Raw genomic sequence first — 20,534 nt, 5'->3', positions numbered from 1 at the left:
GTGATAGGTAAGGAGAGGGGACAGGTAGGAGGTGAGGAGAGGGGAAGGGTGAGAGGTGAGGAGGGGGGACAGGTGAGAGGTGAGGAGAGGGGACAGGCAAGAGGTGAGGAGAGGGGACAGGAGGGAGGTGAGGAGAGGGGACAGGCAAGAGGTGAGGAGAGGGGACAGGTAGGAGGTGTTGAGATGGAACATGTGAGAGGTGAGGAGAGGGGACAGGTGAGAGGTGAGGAGAGGGGACAGGTAGGAGGTGAGGAGAGGGGACAGTTGAGAGGGGACAGGTGAGAGGTGAGGAGAGGTGAGAGGTGAGGAGAGGTGACAGGAGAGAGGTGAGGAGGGGGCAGGTGAGAGATGAGGTGATAGGATTGCCTGTAAATGGACAGAAACAACCACACACAAAGGTTATAACTATCAAGTAGTTCCAATGTAGTCCGATACGAACATGAAATATATTATTATTAAGTATTGTCATGCTAGTCACCTGTACATCCTCCACAGACAACCACAACACATACAATGTTGTAGACTCCCTAATGTCATGGTCCTCCAATGCCCCATTAATGGTTCTCTTCAGGGTTGTGAAGCCCGCTGCTGTCTGGAGGGTAAAAACCTCACTCCAGGCATCATCCTCCCCCACAAAATCAAACAACATCTATATAACAAAAGACCAACATTAACAATTTAATTCATCCTGAAATGTACATTTATAGTACTGAGTTTATCATCAAGTAAATGAATGATTTACCTGAATGGATTCAGAGAGCAGGAATCTCCTAATCCGCTCCCTCCCATCCTGGTATTTGATCTTAAAGGGCACTCCATCAGGCTGCTCTGGATGAGAGACCACCCTCTGTCTTCTCTCCTCTATTGACTACAATATGCATTACTGTCAGTGTTAAGTTATTAATATATTTATACCACAGCATTGTTGAATTCTAGATTGGGCATTAAAACCAGTTCAGAAAGAAAACGTCACGTAGAAATACGGTTAACCATTTATTTAGTAATGAATAATGCAAGCCTTGGTGATATAGGCTCTGCTCATTCAGGGTAGCTCACTGCCCAAGCAAAGTGAAGGGGTTAAACCAAGACCTCATACCTTTTAAAGGGTTAATAAATGGTGTTGTGATAAACTGTAAGGTCTCCTCTTCTAGGAGACCTCTGTGTGTGGATTAACACCTGTTCTGAGTGTTGTGCCCTTCAGACACTATCAGAAGGTAGAAACCAGCCTACATTCATACTCCTCCTGTCTGGGCCCCACCTGGCTATCTGAGGTTCTGACAATACGACTGGTTTTCTGATAACACAAGGCTGCTGCAGGCCTGATGAAAACAGACACCTGTCAGAAGATGCTTGGAATCGTTCACCTTGTTATGACCCTATACTTGTGATGAAAGGTCAAGGTTCAGTCAAACCCACTTCTGAGCTTTTAATTGCTGATAAGATGGTTGCTGCTGTCAGGGGAGGTTAGATTTATTAAAATGTTGTTGCCAGGGAAAGTCACGCGAGGGGGACTGGGGAGGCTATATGAGTTACAGGATGTCTTAGACATTTTGCAGAACCTGGGGAGAGCTATCATATACTGTACTCTGTACCAACTTCTGCCTACAATTGTATTACTAAAGGAGAATTTTAATACTTAAACAAAGAGTCTGTGTTTCCTTTCCATTACTAATGTATGTTTGATAATTATATAGACCTGATCATCTGTTGAAGAAATTGACCAACAAAAGCGTGAATATAAAATAGCCTCCAGGCAGTGAGTGTGGTAAGCTATACCAATGCCCCCGGCAGGAACACAGAACCTAACAGGTGGAGGCTGGGGTGGTGCTGGGAGCAAGAAGCCAGTGCATAGTAGTGGTAGCAGCAAGCAGCAGCAGGATTTCTGCAGGTAAATGTGTGCTTTAGTATTATTTTCTTTGGTAACTGTAGTATAAGCAGGATAAACACCTCCTTTCTATTCATTACCCTGGTAAAATGAACTCCATTAAGGGACTCGGCTCCACCTTGTCCTGCTGCGTCGTCCATTATATCCAAGGTAATGTACAGAACGTCTGGGTTTATTTCTTACATAATATACAGATGATATCAACTTGGTGAAATCCCTTACCTTCCTCCACCTGCTCTCCCACTCCGCAAAACGACGACGTTTCATCTCCTGTGGCAAAAATAAGTATTGAATTCATCTGTTTTGTGTATGAAAAGGTAAGTGTTTCCTGTTGGAATGCCGATGATGTGTGATTTGAACAGATTTACTAAGCTATATTATATACATACTTTCTCCTGGTCTGCAGCCAGAGAGAGATGGTAGGCCTCGTCTTGGAGACGTCGTATCTCCCACATTTCCTCTAGAGACTGAAATCAATACAGGTACAGTAATAAATAAAGCCATTCTGATTGTTAAGTTACAATGAGAATCCTAGAACTAATATTATTCTTTATCATTTGATGCTAAAAGTGGAAAAGGTCATTTAACGTTCCAAACCTCTAGTGTCATTGAAGCTTGAGGTGAGTCAACAGGGAGGCCTGTCTCCATAGGTGGAGTCTCTGTCTCCGAGGTTCTGTCCTCCCTTACAGTTTCCTTTAACATTAAAATACAAGAAATCAGTTGATCAATTACTTTCTAACGTTTGTATCCAGAGGGAATTCCAGTTTATTTTAAAATTAATTCATTACCACTGCCATTTATGGGAAGGCAGGGTAGCCTAGTGGTTAGAGCGTTGGACTAGTAACTGATGGGTGACTTGCCTAGTTAAATAAAGGTAAAATACTTTTTTTTAAAGTAAAAAATGTATCACGTGACATAATACATCTCAATCTACTTCCCCTTCCTGACACATAAACTATCAAATACCTTCAATCTGTTGTTCTGCCCCTGAACAGGCAGTTAACCCACTGTTCCTAGGCTGTCATTGAAAATAAGAATTTGTTCTTAACTGACTTGCCTAGTTAAATAAAGGTAAAATAAATGTATCATGTGATATAATAAATCTCAATCTACCTCCCCCTTCCTAACACATAAACTATCAAATACCTTCAATCTTCAGTACAGGGCAGACCTCCATAGTCCAGCTGATTTGATTGCAGCTGGACACATGCTGTCCAGTTGTAGGAGAACGAGCCTCCTCCTCCTGTCTGTCTTAAAGGCCTCTACACTTGGATTCATCTGGGGGAATGTTTCCCCCAAAACCTTCAACAAGCTGCTCTCCTCCTGACCATAGGGCAACTTGATCTGCCTCACAGGATACTAAAGATACTGAGATATGGAAACATGATTTAAATCTAATGAACAGTATCCTAGCCTCCCTGTGGCTCAGTTGGTAGAGCTGTGTTTGCAATGGTGTTTGCACCGCCAGGGTTGTGGGTTCGATTCCCACGGGGGGCCAGTATAGAAGAAAAAAAAAATGTATGAAATGAATTGAAATGTATGCATTCACTACTGTAAGTCGCTCTGGATAAGAGTGTCTGCTAAATGACTAAAATGTAAATGTAATAAAACGGGTTTACTGTCCATGATCTTTAAATCAGTAAAATAACCTTCAATAAGTCTATGTTAAATCACAAGATAGATTTACACCTAGCTTACTTAAAAAGCAAGCACTGTGTCCTCATGTACTGCATGGATAAAGGGAAAATGTACCTATCCTGTTCAGCTGCTGGATGTTAGGCTCAGAGATCAGACAAACCCTCATAGTTATCAGCCTGCTTCTCCTGGGTTGACACCTTTGGATTCCAGCATTATTCCGTCTCCTGAACGACTGAAATCTGACATGTGTAAACGTTATACTAGTTACAATAATGACACTGAGTCTAATCGACGCCGCCCAGACTCACACCCCCCACGGTAGCTGCTGCTATCGTTAGCTAGCTAACATTAGTTTGTTCAGTCCAGTCCAACGACGCTTCATGTTCAAGCGATATTTGAAGAAAAAGTCAACATCATAACACAACATAATATCAATAGAAAGGCCTAGATTACTGGAACAGACATACTGTAAAATAACAAACAATAACATAGCTAGCTAGATAGGCTAATAATAGACAGGCCTAGTTTACTGGAACAGACATACTGTAAAATAACAAACAATAACATAGCTAGCTAGATAGGCTAATAATAGACAGGCCTAGTTTACTGAGACAGACATACTGTAAAATAACAAACGATAACATAGCTAGCTAGATAGGCTAATAATAGACAAGCCTAGTTTACTGGAACAGACATACTGTAAAATAACAAACAATAACATAGCTAGCTAGATAGACTAATAATAGACAGGGGAGCGTTACGTGTTAACGTTACTAGGTAGTTGTACTGGTTAATGTTGACTTTTGCCAGGTATTACCTAACCTACCAGAATGAATCCTACCTTTGAACCACATGATCCTCCTGGGCTGGTTGTAAAGGTGGTTCCACTTGGCTGGTAAAACTTAAAAAGCTTCTCTCATGTTTTCAAGGTTCGACATGATTTAGTCGTTTGTTGGTGATGATGAATGAGATGTTTTTCATATAGCTGGCTTCACATGCGCCTTTTTTGTGATTGGCCAACATTTGCATATAGTTTACATAGTGTAATTTGACGTGTATCTTTTTAACACGCAATGACCCAAACGGCGTTCCATAGTGCCCCTCAATACATGTCAGACATGCTTTTAAGTTATGTACCCAGTATGTCCCTCAGGTCCTCTGGCACTGGCCTCTTAACTATCCTGAAGCCTAGGACCAAGAGGCATGGAGAGACAGCCTTTAGTTATTATGCCCCCAGCCTCTGGAATAGCCTGCCAGAGAACCTGAGGAGGTCTGAAACTGGCCTCTTAACTATCCTGAAGTCTAGGACCAAGAGGCATGGAGAGACAGCCTTTAGTTATTATGCCCCCAGCCTCTGGAATAGCCTGCCAGAGAACCTGAGGAGGTCTGGAACTGGCCTCTTAACTATCCTGAAGCCTAGGACCAAGAGGCATGGAAAGACAGCCTTTAGTTATTATGCCCCCAGCCTCTGGAATAGCCTGCCAGAGAACCTGAGGAGGTCTGAAACTGGCCTCTTAACTATCCTGAAGCCTAGGACCAAGAGACATGGAGAGACAGCCTTTAGTTATTATGCCCCCAGCCTCTGGAATAGCCTGCCAGAGAACCTGAGGAGGCCTGAAACTGTGGACATATTTAAAAGGCATCTTAAAACACACCTTTTTAGCTTTGCTTTTCCTTAGTGTGATTTTTTTTGTCTTTTAGTTTAAAATTGGTATTCTTTTGTTTCTTGTGTAAATATTTCAGGTTTTTATTTTCATCGTTTTTTTCCTGTGAAGTGAATTATGTTGCATTCATGTCATCAATGTGCTGTGTAAATAAAGCTTGATTTAATTACTCTGTTCCAGAATAAATGGTTTTTGGAATGACCCAGGTCCTTTCCTCCACTGCAGCCATGTCCTTTCCTCCAGGCTTTGTGTCTTGGAAAGAGTAGTGACTATTCATACATTCATCTAATAATCACAGATGGGGTTTTGGAAAAGTAGGTACTTTAGTCAAAACACCCCCATCTAGTGGATGTATAGTGTCATTAGAATGAGTAGGAAATCACTATTCAAGACAAGGCTGGAGGAACATATTGTTACTATAAAATAATGAAGACACAATGGAGGGGATTTGTTTTCACATGGATTTATAGCTTGTTACTTCAGAAGCAAAACTGTTGATATCCAGAAAATAGAAATGAATGTATTATCAGGGAACAATCTTTGCAAAATAAGGCAATTGATATGTTATTATCTTGAGGTATGAAATAAGGTATAAAGTATGAAATTAAGTATAAAATAATTGGAATGTTAATGACATCTCCATGGGTCCAACCTGGGGGGGGTCAGAGGTCATACCTGTATGCATTTTGGGGTATATTGATGAGACAGAATGGGCAGCATTGGGATGTGCTTTATTATCACATCGTACCATAGATGATAACTACAACAAACTTCCCATAGAACAAGGAGACCCATTGGAAAGGTTTCATAGATTCATCATGGATTCAGTGTAAAATCAGTCACAGCAGCCTATCTTCAAGTTGGCCACCGTTCATTTCAATGTGGAGGAACTGAATAGATTTTTCAGACTAATAAAGACTGAAAATGTGTGTTATTGTGAGGAAAGTGTTAAAAGATGTCCCAGTATATGTATTTAGTCAAATATTACCAGAGCGTCTGCTAAATTACTAAAATGTAAATATGGTAGAAATATGACAAAACACCAAAAATAAGTTCTGAAGTTAAGACGGGCTTAGGAGATGTCCTTCTATGACATAATATCAGTCATTTAACATGACCTTTATGAATTATGAAGCCTTTATGTGCTTTATGTGCAGAAATGCTTAAAAAAAAATCACAGAATGTGACATTAGCTGATGAAGATGATCTCAGAACAAAGTGTATAACATTTCCTCAGCCTGTATTTACCAAATAACTCATTTTCAGAGATAATAAAAAAACTACAAAAATGCCATTCATTATCCCATAGGCTGTCGAACGAATCATTACTATTTCTCTCTAAAGCTGGAACAGGGAGCTGGCTGGATGAAGTGGCGCCCCCTGGTGGCCCTCTTCCCTCTTCTCCTTGGGGCAGGGAGCTGGATGGATGAAGTGGCTACGAGGGGGGTCAGACCCCCTGTCTGGGGGTCGGCTCCGGCACCCTGGGTCGGCCCCAGCCCTCTCTGGGTGAATTTAGTAGCACCCCTTGGTGGCCACGGGCAGGTGCCGGGCCCTCTCTCTGGTGGTCGGCCCCCCCTCCCTGGGCTTGTCCATCCCTCTCTGGCCGTCTCCCCCCTCTCTTCTTGGTGAAGAGAGCAGGGTGGATGTAGTGGCGCCGCCTAGGGTATCGAGGGCAGGGGGTCGGCAAACCTCGAAGGGAGACTCCCTCACCCTCCCTGGGTCGGCCCCAGCTCTCTCTGGCCCTCACCCCATCTCCCTGGTGCAGTGAGCTGGCTGGATGTAGTGGCACCCCCTGTTGAGAAGGAAAAGGAAAATGACTTTCAGAATGCTCATGAATCTGTTCTAGAGCTAGTCACAGAGGAGGAACAGGAAAATGACTTTCAGAATGCTCATGAATCTGTTCTAGAGCTAGTCACAGAGGAGGAACAGGAAAATGACTTTCAGAATGCTCATGAATCCGTTCTAGAGCTAGTCACAGAGGAGGAACAGGAAAATGACTTTCAGAATGCTCATGAATCGGTTCTAGAGCTAGTCACAGAGGAGGAACAGGAAAATGACTTTCAGAATGCTCATGAATCCGTTCTAGAGCTAGTCACAGAGGAGGAACAGGAAAATGACTTTCAGAATGCTCATGAATCCGTTCTAGAGCTAGTCACAGAGGAGGAACAGGAAAATGACTTTCAGAATGCTCATGAATCCGTTCTAGAGCTAGTCACAGAGGAGGATCAGGAAAATGACTTTCAGAATGCTCATGAATCTGTTCTAGAGCTAGTCACAGAGGAGGAACAGGAAAATGACTTTCAGAATGCTCATGAATCTGTTCTAGAGCTAGTCACAGAGGAGGATCAGGAAAATGACTTTCAGAATGCTCATGAATCTGTTCTAGAGCTAGTCACAGAGGAGGAACAGGAAAATGACTTTCAGAATGCTCATGAATCCGTGCTAGAGCTAGTCACAGAGGAGGAACAGGAAAATGACTTTCAGAATGCTCATGAATCTGTTCTAGAGCTAGTCACAGAGGAGGAACAGGAAAATGACTTTCAGAATGCTCATGAATCTGTTCTAGAGCTAGTCAAAGAGGAGGAACAGGAAAATGATAGCATTAACTATTATCAACCAAAAATAAGGACTTATGAACATTTCCTGAAAGAGGTGGAAATTTGGAAAATTGCTGAAGTTGAGCCACAAATGCTAATTGAACCACATGACAGCACTTCCAATGTGTCAAAAATATCAAGTAAAACAAAGCATTCTAAGGCGGCATCATCCTCAGTGTCGTCTGCACGCCTAAAAGCTGAGGCAGAACGAGCGGCTCTACTAGCTCGCCAAGCATCATTACAGGACAAGCATGCGTTGGAACTGGAGAAAGCTGATCTGAATGTTAGAATGGAAAAAATGGATCAGGAAATGAACGTAGCAGCATATAATGCCAGACTGAAGGTCCAGGAGAGTGTTGAGTCAACTTCTCAATCCCATGCCGTGGCAGCCCACTTACTAAGCCAACAAGAATGAACTCCTATTTTGAGAAACAGGAACCCGAGGTCTATGAGGAACCTGAACCATCACCTGTTGAGTTTGCTGCATTAGGTGCAAGACCCCACTACAAAGGGTTTTACAACAACCGACAACAAAGCAATCAAAATCTATTCAAAAAACAGTCATAAACCAAACCCCTCAACAGCCAACAGCAAGGTCTAGCAGTCAACACAGAATCAACACTATGGGTATCAGCCATAATAACAGCCATGATAACCTCTCTATTGTCATGCAAAGGCAGGATGAAATTGCTGACCTCCTTGTACTACAGCACAAACAGGCTACACTCCCTGTTAGGGAGATACCTGTTAGGGAGATGTTTGATGGTGATCCTCTAAACTTCCGGCCAGTCATGCGTGCATTTGTGCATGGCATAGAAGAGAAGACCAGCAGCCACCAGGATAGGCTCTATTACCTGGAACAGTACACCTCTGGTCAGCAGCCACCAGGATAGGCTCTATTACCTGGAACAGTACACCTCTGGTCAGCAGCCATCAGGATAGGCTCTATTACCTGGAACAGTACACCTCTGGTCAGCACCAAGGATCTGGTCCGTAGTTGGCTGCATATGGAAGCCAGAAGAGGCAACGTGGAGGCTAAGAGGTTGTTAAAGGCACACTTTGGCAATGAAATCAAAGTCACCACTGCTTACATGGGAAAAGTTTTGAACTGGACAAACATTAAATCAGATGATGGAAAGGTTGCTGCTCTTAACCTGTTATGGCTAGGGGGCAGTATTTTCACGGCTGGATAAAAAACGTACCCGATTTAATCTGGTTACTACTCCTGCCCAGTAACTAGAATATGCATATAATTATTGGCTTTGGATAGAAAACACTCCAAAGTTTCTAAAACTGTTTGAATGGTGTCTGTGAGTATAACAGAACTCATATGGCAGGCAAAAACCTGAGAAGATTTCATGCAGGAAGTGGCCTGTCTGACAAGGTGTCGTTCTTCTTGTCTCTGTTTATTGAAGAGTGAGGATCTTAGCTGTCCCGTGACACTTCCTACGGCTGCCATAGGGTCTCAGAAGGCGGTAAAAAGCTGAATCGTGGCTTTGCAGGCTCTGGCTGAAAAAAAGTAGCGCGTTTGGGTAGTGGCTGGTTACAGTACTGTGAGACTCAGGCTCGTGCCCGCGTCGACCGAAAGCTTTGTTTACTTTCCTCTGTTTAGCTAAATGGACATTTCCGGTCGGAATATTATCGCTTTTTTACGAGAAAAATGGCATAAAAATGGATTTTAAACAGCGGTTGACATGCTTCGAAGTACGGTAATGGAATATTTAGATTTTTTTTGTCACGAATTGCGCCATGTGCGCGACCCTTATTTACCCTTTCAGATAGTGTCTGGGACGCACGAACAAAACGCCGCAATTTGGATATAACAATGGATTATTTTGGACCAAACCAACATTTGTTATTGAAGTAGCAGTCCTGGGAGTGCATTCTGACGAAGACAACAAAAGGTAATCAAACTTTTATAATAGCAAATCTGATATTGGTGAGTGCTAAACTTGCCGGGTGTCTAAATAGCTAGCCCTGTGATGCCGGGCTATGTACTTAGAATATTGCAAAATGTGCTTTCACCAAAAAGCTATTTTAAAATCGGACATATCGAGTGCATAGAGGAGTTCTGTATCTATAATTCTTAAAATAATTGTTATGCTTTTTGTGAACGTTTATCGTGAGTAATTTAGTAAATTGTTAGCAAATTCCTCCGGAAGTTTGCGGGGGCTATGCTAGTTCTGAACGTCACATGCCTTCCCTGTAGCTCAGTTGGTAGAGCATGGTGTTTGCAACACCAGGGTTGTGGGTTCGATTCCCACGGGGGGCCAGCACAGAAAAAAAAAAAAAAAAAACCATGTATGAAATGTATGTATTCACTTCTGTAAGTCGCTCTGGATAAGAGCGTCTGCTAAATGACTCAAATGTAAATGCAAATGTAAATGTAAAAAGCTGTTTTTTGATATAAATATGAACTTGATTGAACAAAACATGCATGTATTGTATAACATAATGTCCTAGGTGTGTCATCTGATGAAGATCATCAAAGGTTAGTGCTGCATTTAGCTGTCTTCTGGGTTTTTGTGACATTATATGCTAGCTTGAAAAATGGGTGTCTGATTATTTCTGGCTTGGTACTCTGCTGACATAATCTAATGTTTTGCTTTCGCTGTAAAGCCTTTTTGAAATCAGACAGTGTGGTTAGATAAAGGAGAGTCTTGTCTTTAAAATGCTGTGAAATAGTCATATGTTTGAAAAATTGAAGTTTTTGTATTTTTGAGGAATTTGTCATTCGCGCCACGCCTATCATTGGATATTGGAGCAGGTGTTCCGCTAGCGGAACGTCTAGATGTAAGAGGTTAAAGGTTGCTGTAACACTATGCAAGACCTACAGAACATGGAAGAGCTTAATCTTCCCTCCGACATAAAGTTGATAATGTCAAAACTTCCCTATAAACTAATGGAAGAGCATGTGATATTTTAGAGAGAAGACACCTGAGAGCCCAGTTCAGTGACCTTGTAACGTTCATGGAAAAACAGGCCAAAATATTGCAGCATCCATTTTATGGAGATATTCAAGATCCCCTGTCCAACAAAAGGTTTTTAAAAACCAAAACAGCAGCAGACTCTAAACAGCAGTTCAAGTACAAGAGTAGGGAAGCAGATTTGACACTGCAGTAGTAGATGTAGTGCAGATTCCGACTCTGAAAAACATTTAAAAGAACAAACATTCAAAGTAAAGAGACCAGGCACATGCCCTTCTGATGCTCCAGTATCTTGTGTATGTTGTGCTGTTAAAAATGTATTGATCGACTGCCAACAGGTGAAGGCACAGCCACCCAAATCCAAGGTTGAGTTTCTAAGATCAAGAGGTCTTTGTTCTGCAAGCTAAAGTTTGGATGGGACGAAGTCATCCCCAAAGAACACTATTTCATGGAAGAAATGGCTCTGGGCTGGACCAGCTGTCCAGTTTCGAGATTGACAGGTGTATGATGCCTGAGAACTTTGGTCAAGTCAAGACCGCACAGCTATATCACTTCGGTGACGCAAGTGAACAAGGTTATGGCACGGCAAGTTACCTTAGGTTCACAAACGGTATGAAAAAGGTCCACATCCCATTCATACTGGGGAAATCAAGCGTGACTCCAAATCCCCAGACTGGTAGTTGCGGCAGCAACATTGGAGGTGCGAGTGGACAGGATCTTAAGGTTGGAGCTCCAGATTGAACTTGAGGAGTCAACATTCTGGACAGACAGCCAGTCTGTGCTAAAATACATCCGCAACGATACCAAGAGATTCCATATCTTTGTGGCTAATAGGGTTGCTGTGATCCGTGACCTGTCGAAAGCAACACAATGGAGGTATTTGAACTCCCAACACAACCCAGCCGACGACGCCTCGAGGGTTACATGCTGAAACTTTCCTGAACTCTAAGAGATGCCTCAAAGGACCAGAAATCCTGAAGAAAGCAGAAACACAATGGTGGAAGTACCCGAGGAGCTTGGCTCCATCCCTCCGGATGATCCAGAGTTGAGAAAGGACATCATCGTGAATAGTACAAGTGTGGATGAAAAGAGTCTGCCAGAAAACTGAGTACTATACAACATGGAACAGATTGAAGAAAGCTGATGCCTGGATGCTGAAACTGAAGAGACTTCTACAGTTAAGCCAGAAAAGCCAGTTCTCACAAACTGATCCAGGATCAGATCAGAGTTGAACAAACTCACTGAAGGAACAAATTGACAAGTTCAAACTGACGTTTGGAAAAGCGTGAGAGTGGGAGGAAGATAAAGCAAAGCTGCTATGCCTACGGAACTAAAGAATCTTATGATCCTGCCCAAAGACTCCCACATCTCCAGACTGATCTTACTCCACATCCATGAGCAGGTTGGCCACACTGGGAGAGGTCACATGCTTTCCAGACATCACCAGCGATATTGGATAACCTGTGCCAACTCCTTAGCAGGGAAGATCCTTAAGAGCTGTGTCTTCTGCAGGCAGATGCAAGCTAGAGCTGGAGAACAGAAGATGGCCGACATTCCACAAGATCGGGTGTCACCTGATTTGCCGCAATTCAGCCATGTGGGCATAGATTACTTCGGCCCCATAGAGGTGAAGCGAGGCCACGTTCATGTGAAGTGGTATGGTGGGATCTTTACTTACCTTGTGAGTCGAGCTGTCCATCTAGAAGTTGCTAGTTATCTGGATACTGATTCCAGCATCAATTCCCTGCACAGGTTCATCTGTCGAAGGGGCTCAGTAACACTTGTCAGAACAGACAATGGCACCAACTTTGTTGGAGCACACAGAGAGCTAGGAGAAGCTCTGAAAGAGCTGGAACACAATATTCAAAATGAATTACTGAAGGAAGGAGTGACATGGTCATTCATGGGGGGGGGGGGGGGGGGGGTATGGGAGAGGTTGATCTAACTGGTGGAGAAAGATCCTCTATTCAGTCCCTGAAGAGCAAGGACTGGATGATGAGGCTTTGCAGACGTTGAGGTGATCATGAACAACAGACCAATCACAACTGTAACAAATGACCATAATGATCTAGAACCCCTGACTGCTAACCATCTGCTTCATCTGAAAACAAAGCCAGTCCTGCCACCCGGACTATTCCAGAGAGGAACCATCTGCTTCATCTGAAAACAAAGCCAGTCCTGCCACCCGGACTATTCCAGAGAGGAACCATCTCCTTCATCTGAAATCAAAGCCAGTCCTGCCACCCGGACTATTCCAGAGAGGAACCATCTGCTTCATCTGAAATCAAAGCCAGTCCTGCCACCCGGACTATTCCAGAGAGGAACCATCTGCTTCATCTGAAATCAAAGCCAGTCCTGCCACCCGGACTATTCCAGAGAGGAACCATCTGCTTCATCTGAAATCAAAGCCAGTCCTGCCACCCGGACTATTCCAGAGAGGAACCATCTGCTTAATCTGAAAACAAAGCCAGTCCTGCCACCCGGACTATTCCAGAGAGGAGATCTATTCTCATGATGGAGATGGAAGCAAATACAATATATCACTGACCTCTTCTGGAAGAGATGGATAAAGGAGTATCTTCCACTTATGCAGGAGTGGAACAAGTGGAACAAAACCTAAGAGAAACCTCAATCCTGGTGACCTTGTGGTCATCGTCGATGACACCGTCCCAAGGAACTCTTGGATAATGGGTCATGTGGTGGAGGCTTTTCCATGGGTCAAAAGGTCTTGTACGGAGCGTCATGGTTAAAGACCAAGATTAACATCTTACAGAGACCTATCAATAAATTCTGTCTGCTCCTGGAGGCAGCTGAGTGAGACACACACACAGTGATCCATCTTTGAGTCAAGTGCACCTCTGATTCTTGGATGTCATATTCTTACATTTCTGGACGTCATACTCTTGACATTTTTGGATGTTGAACACTCTAACTCTGAGACTGAGATCAGTGGACTCTTGTCAATTATGGGACCTTGTATATTTGTATATACACTACCGTTCAAATGTTTGGGGTCACTTAGAAATGTCCTCAACTGGCAGTTTCATTAAATAGTACCCGCAAAACACCAGTCTCAACATCAACAGTGAAGAGGCGACCCCGGGATGCTGGCCTTCTAGGCAAAGTTGCAAAGAAAAAGCCATATCTTAGAGTGGCCAATAAAAATAAAAGATTAAGATGGGCAAAAGAACACAGACACTGGACAGCGATATGGCTTTTTCTTTGCAACTCTGCATGCTTCCCAGCCCCCCAAAAATCTGAAGAGTACTTCCATATGCATGACAATTGTAGTGGTTTCATTTCCTCTTGAGCATAACCACTGCCCAAGCCTGACGTGGGGTTGTTTGGGACGCATACAGTCCACATTCGAAGTTCCAAACGGCCAAAACATTCATTGAGATCCAGGGATATGGTGCAACAAAAATATTTATTCTTCTTATATCGAACAAAAAAATGATTCTCCAATTAATTTAAAACATAGATTACTTGACATGAAAAATACATAAAAGTACCTGTTTGTTTGTCTGGTCAAAAGACAATACCACACCTGCGTCTAGCTAGGACTCCCCCTCCCCTGAAGGTGGGGTGAAGCTGCCAGTTGAGGACTTGTGAGGTGTCTGTTTCTCAAACTAGACACTCTAATGTACTTGTCCTCTTGCTCAGTTGTGCACCGGGGCCTCCCTCTCTCTCTATTCTGTTTAGAGACAGTTTACGCTGTTCTGTGAAGTACACAGCGTTGTACGAGATCTTCAGTTTCTCACATGGAATAGCCTTCATTTCTCAGAACCAGAATAGACTTACGAGTTTCAGAAGAAAGTCTTTGTTTCTGGCCATTTTGAGCCTGTAATCGAACCCACGAATGCTAATGCTGCAGATACTCAACTAGTCTAAATAAGGCCAGTTTTACTGCTTCCTTAATCAGAACAACAGTTTTCAGCTGTGCTAACATAATTGCAAAAGGGTTTCCTAATGATTAATTAGCCTTTTTAAAATGATAAACTTGGATTAGCTAACACAATGTGCGATTGGAACACAGGAATGATGGTTGCTGATATTGGGCCTCTGTACACCTACTTAGATATTCCATTAAAAATCAGCCGTTTCCAGCTACAATAATCATTTACAACATAAAAAATGTCTACACTGTATTTCTGATCAATTTTATGTTATTTGAATGGACAAAAATGTGCTTTTCTTTCAAAAACAAGGACATTTCTAAGTGACCCCAAACTTTTGAACGGTAGTGTAGCTATGAACCGTAATAGTGCTCTGGTATAGAATGTTTTGTGTATTGGCTCTATTTTCTGAATATTAAGTAACTGTTATGTATTCAGTGCAGTTAACAATTAGGGGCCGGTATGTTAGAGCCGATGTGGACATATTTGTGTAAAAGACAGAACAAACAGAGCTCTATGTACGTGTGTGTAAATATTTGAAATATGAATGTATATGATGAAATATCAGGTACATTATGATTTATATTGACCTGATTGAGATATATTCCTTTGTTATAAGTGTACCTTAGTTTTTAGCTCCACCTCTTGCCCATTCATTGTACTGTGGTCAGTGTGTTAGTGACAGGATAAAGACAGGAAGTTGGGCCTTCGGGGGAGGGGGAGTCCTAGCTAGATGTGGGAGTGGTATAGCCTTTTGACCAGACAAACAAACAGGTCATATTATGTATTTTTCACATCAAGTAATCTCTGCTTTAAGTTGATTGGAGAATCATTTTTTTGTTAGATATAAGAAGAATAAACCTTTTTGTTGCACCATATCTCTGGATCTCATTGAATGTTTTGGCCGTTTGGGAACTTCGAATGTGGACTGTATACGTCCGAAACAACCCCGCTTCAGGCTTGAGCAGTGGTTATGGTCAAGAGGAAAGGAAGCCACTACAATCGTCATAAATATGGAAGAACTTTGCAGAATTGTTTTGGCTGGGAAGCATGCAGACGCCTTAACTCAGCCTCCCATACTTACCGCCTTTACTCCCAGCCCTATCTCCTGCACACCCTAACCCAAACTCAGCCTTTGCCCTCAGCCCTCAGCCCTGTCCCCTGCACACCCTAACCCAAACTCAGCCTTTACGCCCAGCCCTGTCCCCAGCACACCCTAACCCAAACTCAGCCCTGTCCCCCAGCTCTGTCCCCTGCACACCCTAACCCAAACTCAGTCTTTACTCCCAGCCCTGTCCCCTGCACACTCTAACCCAAACTCAGCCCTTACCCTCAGCCCTGTCCCCTGCACACTCTAACCCAAACTCAGCCCTTACCCTCAGCCCTGTCCCCTGCACACCCTAACCCAAACTCAGCCTTTACGCCCAGCCCTGTCCCCAGCACACCCTAACCCAAACTCAGCCCTGTCCCCCAGCTCTGTCCCCTGCACACCCTAACCCAAACTCAGTCTTTACTCCCAGCCCTGTCCCCTGCACACTCTAACCCAAACTCAGCCCTTACCCTCAGCCCTGTCCCCTGCACACTCTAACCCAAACTCAGCCCTTACCCTCAGCCCTGTCCCCTGCACACCCTAACCCAAACTCAGCCTTTACTCCCAGCCCCCTATATGGCATGTCTGACTTTCTGATTTGTAAATTTACCGCAGTTCCCAACATTGACCAGCAGGTGGTAATGATACTCTCTTCTCAGACAGTAAATGACCACCAGTCAGCTACATTTATTTTGTTAGGAGGGGATGGAAAAGCATTGAGACTATTTGTCATGGAAGCAATTTCACTCATTTACTCATGTGAATGGGTCCAAAGAGATAAGAGAAGCTAATATTGATCGGCACTGTTAAATCTTTACAGCTCAGGATAATATGACTATAATTAAAGAACATCACTACCATCTGCTGGCTGGATCGGTCTTCTGATTTGAATTGAAACAGTTTTTAGAACTTTAGAGATGATTAACTAAAATATGATGATAGAAGACAGCACCATGCTGTATGACAGCATAAACCCTCTAATGTTGCTCACTAGTTAACAAAGTCACAAACCCTGACCATTTTTACATTTTACCAGATGCTCTGTAGTGAGTCCATTCATTTTCATACTTTTTTTAGTAATTGAAACCACAACTCTGGCATTGCAAGCGCTATGCTCTACCAACTGAGTTACATTCTTAAAATCTGATTTGAACCCTAAACCACACTGCTAACCTTATGCCTAACCTTAAACTTAAATTAAGATCAGAAATGTACATTTCTGTTTTCATGACATTTTACGATAGGCCTATAGACAATTTAGACTTTGTGACTGGGTTTTCTAATAACCAGAGAGGCTGGGGGGAGGAGTTTACTCCAAGTACCTGTGTAAATGTGAAGGTGAAAGTTGTGTCTCAGTTTAGACCTGAAGTGTAGATTGTTCTGTAAAACGTGTAGATATGCACATATAGTCACTATTAGAGTGGTTATAGATTTAAATCAACTATTTTGAATGTGAAGTGGAGGACGTGAAGACCAGTAAAGGTAAGAGGAGATCTCAGTATATTTCACTTTCCAAACTAGACACAACAGTCCTGTTTTAAAACAATGAGGACTGGAGAAAGAGGAAGTGATGTTTGTATCTGTGTGATTGAGCAAAAGAGAGAATTTGATGAATGGTAATGATGTAAATATGAATGTTTTCTCTTTTTATTGCAGTTAAAATGGCAGAGTCCAGAGTTCATAGTAAGTCACCATGCTATAATTAATGATTAACTTTTCTTTCATGTATCTGGGAGAACAGAACTAAACCAACTATTGAAAATGAAATGTGTTTGTGGTTTTATTTCTCTTTGTGTAAATGTGTGTCTGGAGGAAATGTGTTTGTAACATGAGGAGTTGTAGCTGAGTTTGTGTCTGTGAGAAACAGCTCTACTGCTCCACAGTGACCTCTCCCTCCAAACATCTCTTTATTATAGAACCCATTTAATCCAGTCGGACACAATACGGAACAAAATAAACCTTTTGTACTTTACTGGCTCTAGAGAAGTTAAAGTTGTACATATCAACAAATTAGTTGGGCTCCTGAGTGGTGCAGCGGTCTAAGGTACTGCATCTCAGTGTGAGAGGCGTCTCTACAGACTCTGGTTCAACTCCAGGCTGTATCACAACCAGCCATGATTGGGAGTCCCATAGGGTAGAGCACAATTGGTCCAGTGTCATCCGGGGTAGGCTGTCATTGTAAATAAGAATTTGTTCTTAACTGACTTGCCTCGTTAAATAAATAAAATATGTATCCAGAGCAATTAGGATTAAGGGCATATCAACAAATGTTTTCCTAGTTTCCTCAGGGATTCAAACCAGCGACGTTTGGGTTACTGGCCCAATGGTCTTAAGTGCTAGGCTACCTGCCAAACATTTCTGACTAATGGGAAAATACAGTGCCTCTAATTTATTCTATATATTTAGTCATAGCAGATCCTTTTCTTTCTTCATATTTTGTTATTTCAGGGGGAATTGGCCATGTATAGACCCATAAACTGAATAAGTATAATAATTGAACTGATATGTAATGTTATTAGGTTTGTTTAGTGTCTCTTGCACAATGGTAGACCTGGTTAGTATGAATGTTGAGGCTTGGACACTGGGGTAGACCTGTTTTATATGAGTATGCCCATGGATTTCCCTGGTTTATAATGGGGTGTAGGGATACACAAGGTTCATACAGGTAATGGGGCTGGATGGACGTCTATTGCCCATTCAAATCCTTTCTGGCAACAACGTTTGTGGTATAAAAAAGAGATGGGGGCTGGGGCACATGTGTTATACCACTGTAATATTACTTTATCTATGAAATGATTAGTGTATAGAGGTCAGATGTCACAGGACTAAAACATGCTGATAACAGGGTTGGGGTGTGCAGCGAATAGCTGGATATAGGTTACTGTTGGTGACTTGGGGAATACAGGACTAAGGAAAGTGGGTAACAGGGCTGAGATAGGAAAGTAACAGGGATGAGGTGTATTGGCAAAGGAACTGGGGTCTTGAGTAACACACAGGTCATTTAGGGCCAGGATATGCCTGGATCTGTACTTGATTGTATAGATTTGAGGGTATTGGCATGTGGGTGTCAGGGTTAGGGCATGGGGGTAACAGGGCTGGGGTGTGTGGGTCATTGAGTTTAGGTGTGTGGGTAAGTGGGCTGAGGTATATAGATATTGAGGTTGAGGAATAGGGGTAAATATCTGTTCATGTTATTATAGGCAGAGCACTCATAAAACATACTTTTAAATAAATAAATACATAAATAATCAAAATGGATGACATGTTAGGCTTACTAGTGGCATAAGATTTGCATAGTGGCATGTCTGGGAAAGATGTGGGAACAAATGGGATAATATCATTCTAGATTTGTAGCATCACATTCTTCTATGACATAAATACTTTCCTTCAAATGAATATGTCTGTCTGGGATTGTGTGAGTTGTATTTTAGAATTGACATGGTCCTGGTTGTTGTATGTCTATTGTAGTTTTTCATTCAGCTGTGTTTATAAATGTACTGAGAGTATTTGTGTTCCTGACACAGATGATGTCATTAAACATGAAATGTTCTCTCTTTCTGAACAGCTCAGTTTAAACTCACCTCAGAAGACTATGTGGAGGCTGATGTTGGTAAAGAGGTCACCCTCCCCTGTCACCTCTCACCTGACACCAGTGCTGTTGCCACGACGATCAGGTGGTTTAAAGGGACAGAGTGTATTTACCTGTATCAGAATGGCCAGGTGACAGAGAGGAGTGGCTATGAGGGCAGAGTGAGTCTGATCACCCAGGAGCTGGAGAGAGGCAACGTGTCTCTGAGGCTGAGAGACTACAGGAGGTCAGATAGAGGAGTCTACATATGTCAGGTCATCCATGGAGAACAGAAGGAGGAGGCTGCAGTGGGTTTATGGGATATAGGAGGTAAGTGTTCTATAACTCCAGTAATGTTTCTAAACACCTAAACAACAGCAATAACAACCAGTCTCTTTCCCTGTACAGAACACTTCTACTTTCTCATGGAGGTAGGAGTTCATAGTAGGAGTTACAGATGAATAGACTAGATTCATTCTGAATATCAACTAGTTACAATGCATATTACCATCACTCTGAGCTTTGAGCTTGTCCTAAAGCATTAGAACCATTCCAACATTACTGTCACGTCCCTTGATTGTCATTAATAATGAATGTGATGAACACTCATACCCCTCTGATGTATATCACATCACTATGGTATTTGAGAGGATCATGTGACAGATGGTGATTTGAAGGTAATGATAATAACTAATACATTCTGTTTTACATGATCATTATTCATGACTCTCCATCTTGGATAATGGATGATCAGGATGGGGTGAGTAATTACTTATTTGTCTGTTTTGTTTATTGACAACCAATAACACAAGACAAAGAACAGACCAGAGTGTTAATCTGATACTATAAAAACTACAGGCCTTGTGAACAGCAGTGTGTCTTCTTCAAGGCTACAAATTAAATCAGTTTCTTTACATTTATCAATACTCTCCCCAAATGTTCTCAAGGTAGGTTGGATTAAGATGTATAGATGTTCTTCAAATTATCCAGAATTTTCATGTCATAGATCTCCTACAATATATCTGCCATAGAGGTCAACATTTCACATAGTCCTCCTACAATATATCTGCCATAGAGGTCAACATTTCACATAGTCCTCCTACAATATATCTGCCATAGAGATCAACATTTCACATAGTCCTCCCACAATATATCTGCCATAGAGGTCAACATTTCACATAGTCCTCCTACAATATATCTGCCATAGAGGTCAACATTTCACATAGTCCTCCTACAATATATCTGCCATAGAGGTCAACATTTCACATA

General features: G+C 42.4%; 1 non-coding gene across 1 annotated transcript; it reads left to right on the top strand.

Moving 5' to 3' along the window:
* Nucleotides 1–17,001: 17,001 nt before the first annotated feature.
* On the top strand, nt 17,002–20,254 carry LOC123723666 (uncharacterized). The gene is made up of 3 exons (XR_014382573.1): nt 17,002–17,179; nt 17,354–17,380; nt 19,263–20,254. It is a non-coding gene; the product is annotated as an uncharacterized LOC123723666 (transcript).
* Nucleotides 20,255–20,534: the final 280 nt, after the last annotated feature.

This window comes from Salmo salar, chromosome 24, assembly GCF_965601325.2.
Source record: "Salmo salar chromosome 24, fSalSal1, whole genome shotgun sequence".
Taxonomy (NCBI): domain Eukaryota; kingdom Metazoa; phylum Chordata; class Actinopteri; order Salmoniformes; family Salmonidae; genus Salmo; species Salmo salar.
Note: the sequence above shows the minus strand (reverse complement) of the source record. Positions and strands in the feature narration are given on the sequence as shown.